Below are 6,000 nucleotides of genomic sequence, written 5' to 3' on the forward strand. Positions count from 1 at the left end.
TCATTTTCAAGATGGGATTGTTGAAAATTCTTAAATACTACTACTACAGTATTAGAAGATTCTTCTTCCTCCAAAAAAATTTCATTGGACACTACCTCCTTGTGAGTTTCATGCACACATAAATCTAAGGATCATAAGTGCTCTCCTTGACGAAGAAAATTCTTTATGAACACACATAAATCTAAGGATTATAAGTGCTCTCCTTGATAAAGAAAATTCTTTTTACACAATTTTTTTTTAAGGAAGAACGCAGACTTTGGATTAATGTTTAGGATGTATCAGCACCTAGTAAATTAATTACAGTAGTTCATATTCTAAAAGGAAGATTCCTAAAACATTGCCAAACATTAATTAAAGAGGACTAATATTTTATATTGATATTGCTCTCTTATTATTCTTGCTTTGGATTGGGGTGTTCTTTCTTTCCCTAAATTTTACATTACTAAACAAACTAGAACCAAAATTAAGGGACTAATCATTAATGGGCATATGTCCTACTTATCTAATTAGTGTTTTTACATTTTAATATTATTTTTGTCTTAAAAATTATCCATTATTATAAATTTAGTAATTAAGTGATTGAGAACAAGTGATTAATGTGTTGAAGTTAAAGTTGAATCGTTTGGGTAATACCAGAGTTCAATCTTTGGCGAAAATAATTTTTTGTCACATTTTACTTCCCACTGAACTTTAGATTAATCAAAGTCACTTTTCTTTGATGAAGGGAAGAGTTAAGACAAAAAAAACTAACCCCTTTTGGTGCGTTTACAACTGGACAATCACATAGTAATATCAGTGACCAAATAATGTGTCACATCACACATTTATTGAAAGATTAATAGATGACTAACACCAAAGATTAACTTGAGTGACATAATCCAATTTCAGGAATTTAATTGATATTTTTTAATTTGACTTAATTGTACATTTTATCATTTAAGTATCGGTATTTTATGAATTCACGACTCAAGTTTTGTGTATTTTATGAACTCACGACTCTAGTTTTGTTTTGTACATTTTACCATTATGTTTTTTAGTTTCCACACATTTTATTATCTAAGTTTTTTCATGTATTTTATCATCTTTTTTTTTTAATTTTACACATTTTATCATCATCATGCTAACAAAACAAAGTCCCTTTTAGGGATATATCAACACTTGGTTGCACATTTTATAAATTGGTAAAATGTGCAAAAATTAGAAAATATAATGATAATATACGTAAAAAAAAAAAAAAAAACTGATTGTAAATGTTGCAAAATAATGATGAGTGGGTGATAAAATGTCTTACAATCTCATGAATCAAAATGGTCATTTACTCATCTATATGCACATGCATGTGAATGAATATTTTTGTTTTGTGTAACATTGGCCATGCTTGTGTTCTTTTTATTTACAAAATCTTACGAAGAGAGGTAAAGAAGAGCACTATCACGCATGCTCCCTGGTTTTCTACCACACACACCCATTCTCGTGTAAAAAATCCCATGTTCATCCACTAGATTGGCCGAGGAGATCGAGTACATACAGAATGCACATTCTCATTCTCATGCATACAAGAAACCACACAGAAAGAGGTGCACATACACAGACACAGCAAAAGAGAACAGAGAAGAGGAGTAGGAGGAGGCTTGATTCTTTCAATAGGATCTCTCACCTATAATATCCAACATTTTTTTATAATCCTTATCCCACCCTTCATCATCCTTGCTTCCTCGGTAATTTCCTCTAAAACCACCGTAACAAAAAGAACACCAAAGCCTTTCACTTTCAGCATTATATTCTTCCATCATTCTCTCTTCTAATTCAGCACGCAGAGTGAAACCAACATCATTGGCCCCGCTATCTCCAGTTGACACTGAACATGTTTGATTTCCAGTCCAACTTATTGTGTACGAATTTCGAGATCAAATTTAATGGTTCGCCGCAAACTGAGAAAAGATGGGATACTTTTGTAAATTTTATTTTGACACCAAAGTTTGCAACAGATATCCAAACATATACTTAATTCGAAGGTTGTTTTGCCATTTTTTTACTTATTGTTGTATGATTTGGGCCATCATTTGAAACTGAGTCCAAGCACGTTTAAAATTCTAAATGTGTTGGGCTTGGAAACAAAGTCCATGTTTGCCTTGGGTTGTTATTCAAAATTTAGTCCATGTTCTCCTTCCTGTTTTCTTTTAACCAGGGTTAGATTAAAAAAAAAAATATTGACATTGCATTATTAGGCTTGATTCAAAATATCAAATGCGTAAGAAATTAATGATTTGGTAAAATTAATGACTAGTAGCTTTCCCCCCTCTTTAGAACATGCTTATTTAAATCAATAAACCAATTAAGTTAGAATTAGGTAACTAAGTCAACTATATCTATAATATTTCCCCATGACAACAATTTGTTTAAGAATCAAATATTTTAATTAATAGTATTAATTTCTTATTTTATCAAAATTAAATATTTCTGTTAATGAATAATCCTTGTCGTCAAAGTCAAAATAAATACTTTAAAAAATTGTAAATAAAAAAACAAATAAAGTTTTTATAGATTTTTAAATTTGGAATGTGTTGGGCTTGGGTCTTGAAACAAAGTGCATGTTTTCCTTATTTCCTTTTAATCTATTTTTTAGAGGTTATTTCCTTTTAATCTATTATGTTTACATTAGAAATAAAAAGGTAAATTGTAATTTTCATTCTTTTTGATTTCTCATCTGCAATTTTAATTTTATTATTTTTCTTCATGACTTTAGTGTTCATATTTTAAAAAATTCATAATTTTAGTTTAATCCTCAATTTCTTATATTTTTCCATTTTAATCAATTAAATTATTCTTGATGATACCTTAAATAAAAATGTTAGATCTATGATTCAATTAAACTAAAATAAAAGAAATAAAATATATAAAATTAAAGATTGAATCAGAATTATGAAATTTTTAAAAATTTGAGAACTAAAATAGCTAGACAAAATAAGAAAACTAAAACTGTGTATCAAGAATTAAAAAGATATAAAATTCCAATTTATTCATAAAAATATGAGTTGACATAGTGTACATTAGGCTTGATTCAGAATATCAAATGCGTGAGAAAATAATGACTTGGAAAAATTAGAAGTCATTACATGATTACAAGTGCCTGTTTTGTTCATCATTCATAACATAAAGACTAACAATGTCTAGAATATTTCCCCCCATGAAAATAATTCGTTTAACAATCAACACATTTTCTTAAGCGACTAACTAATTTTTGAAAATATCCTTTTAATTAATTTTAATTCATTATCTTATTAAAATTACATATTTTCTAAAATTGGGTTGTTAGTTATTGTGAGAACTGAGAACCTTGTGATGGACGAACATCTATGATACAATAACTTGATAATTCCCAACTTAATTTTCCAATTTCTAAAAATATTTTAATATAAATATAAAAATGTCTTGTAAGTGATAATCATTTTGGATCAACTTTCTGTTTGCTTCTTTCAATAACCTTGTGTTTTGGTAAACGCATGAGACATTGGCGACTTGATAATTTCCAAAAAAAAATATTTCAATCTTTTTCATTAAATAAAAAAAGACTGTGAGAGTAATAAGCATTTCAGATGCAATTTCTGTTTGGTTAATGCAGGAAATTAAACTGTTGCTTTAGCATAATAAGCAAATATCCTTTTCACTGAATAATAATGAATTTTCTGTTTGTCATGTGTTTTTCAATAACAATAATTTAATTAAAAATATATGTAAAAATTTATAATAATTAGATCAGTTGTTTAAAAATCCCAAAAAAGAAAATAGTATTTTTTATTAGTTGAAAATATTACTTTTAAAACTGGATCACAATATTATTATTATTATTATTATTATTATTATTATTATTATTATTATTATTAAAAACTCCCTAAATGTTCTTTCACAACTATTTTTTCTGAAATCAAACAATTTCTTAAATGGCTGGTACTTTCTATGTTACTCTACCTGGAAATCAAGTTGATAAAGCCTCTAGATAAGGTTGGGAAGAGAACAACTTTAAAATTATAATACAACAACAGTTAAGAGAGTACGGACCACCATGATAATTAAGTAGAAGTTGAATCCAACGGAAAAGGCATATCTCAAAGTATTTGAAAATATGGCGAGGCACTGACTGAACATGGGTCACGATGATAAGAAAAGAAAGCATATTATTCTCTGGTAGTTATAGTCAAACATGCACTGCACCAGCCCAGTAAGACAGCAGAAAATGAAATAAAATGGGCACAAGCGTGATACTACATTGCATGGTATTGGTAGCCAAATATATAGGAGCAATTAAGTGCATGAGCTTAACTAGTTATTTATCATTCATACATACTAGTATATCCCAAAAAAAATCCTTATAGTTTGCCACACACAACGCAACTGTTTCTTGCACATATATTTCATATCATCACTAATACACTTATAAGCATTATTCTAACGATTCGCCAAGTGAAGTGTCTTGGCAATTTCTGCATAAAATTCAAGGTGTGTGTTTCGTTTCCTTGAAGTGATTGGGTCCTTTCATTTTTGATATATGGATATCTGTTTGCAGTCTAGGGACAACGTTTATTCAAATAGTATAAATAAATTAATGTGACGTGGGAGACATAAAGTTTCAGATTTCACACTACAAAAAACAACTAGATGATGGGGTACTGATGAATTTGCAGTCATCATGTTCATCTTTCAAATTGAGGAATATATATACATACATCGCCAAGGAGAAAGCTACACCACCGAGGCTTCAGAAGTACAAATAATGGTGTTTCTACATATATATCTATCAACTTTTATTCACACATCCGTTTTTTCCTCCTAAAGAATGGAGGAATAAGTATGGGCTCTCTCACACCTCTCAACTCTTATCCTCGGTTAGAACGGGATGTAATAATGTACACCTAACAAAGCCTCAGTTGATGTATTTAATTAAAGAAAAGTGTGCCAAGGAAGGACTACTTGAGTATTTGTACAGATTTCTTTTTGACATAAGACTCCTTATACAGATACTACCTTGATTAATTTATTTCTTTTTTATCTTTTATAATACATATAGATTTAGAATTGTAATTAATATTCTTATTTGTATTAAAATTATTTTTATTATCTCATTTATCATTCCAACATTTCTTATTTGTAACAATCAATCAAAATTGTTTTAGAATTTTAATATAACGGGTAAATAGGACTAAATTTTTTTCTTCGAAAATGACCGATAAGAAAAATAGAGTATAACCACTCACTTTTGTATATTGGAGGACATAGAAAATTGGCAAATGATGCCTAATGATTCAAAGTTCAATTATTTTCATATGGAGTGTCTTGGAAATTAAAAAACCTGGACAAATAAACAAATTAATAAACATGCATATATACTAGACAATCAAGAAACATTGGAAAAAGAAAATATCAGTAAGTGTAAAATGGAAAGTTGGCTTCCGAATTCACAAGAACCAAGCAGCAGATACAGTAATATATTTTTGGATCTTGCTAAGCATTTGCTTATATTTCTTCAAGATCTTATCTCCAAAATCAAGTAAGGACAACAAAATTTTGTAGTTTCATAATTGACTTCAGTATATATAATTACACTAGCTTATCTGGTTTGATGAAACAAATTAAGGTGAATGGGGAGACTTGAAGAAATGCAATAAGTATCATTATTAAACAACCAAAGTGCTTCGCCCAGAAAAATTCATTCTGGGAGACATGCTGTGTCTGCGTGAAGCATATATTTTAGTTGCATCAATTACTCTGAGCAATATGCTCTCTCTGCAAATAAGTTCCTTTGCCCTCCAACCTAGGGATTACTTGTTTCCGAGAATTAAGAGTAACTTTGTTCCATATAGGGTTTCTGAATTAATATATCAGTTACTTTGGGATTACCATTCCCTAGTATATTCCAAATATTTGCCAGTGCAAACCTATTTTACTTGACAAAGGAAAGTAAATGTCAGACAGTTATAGGTGACTATATCTTTTAGGTCAAAA

This window comes from Glycine max, chromosome 19 (genome assembly GCF_000004515.6).
Source record: "Glycine max cultivar Williams 82 chromosome 19, Glycine_max_v4.0, whole genome shotgun sequence".
NCBI classification, from domain to species: domain Eukaryota; kingdom Viridiplantae; phylum Streptophyta; class Magnoliopsida; order Fabales; family Fabaceae; genus Glycine; species Glycine max.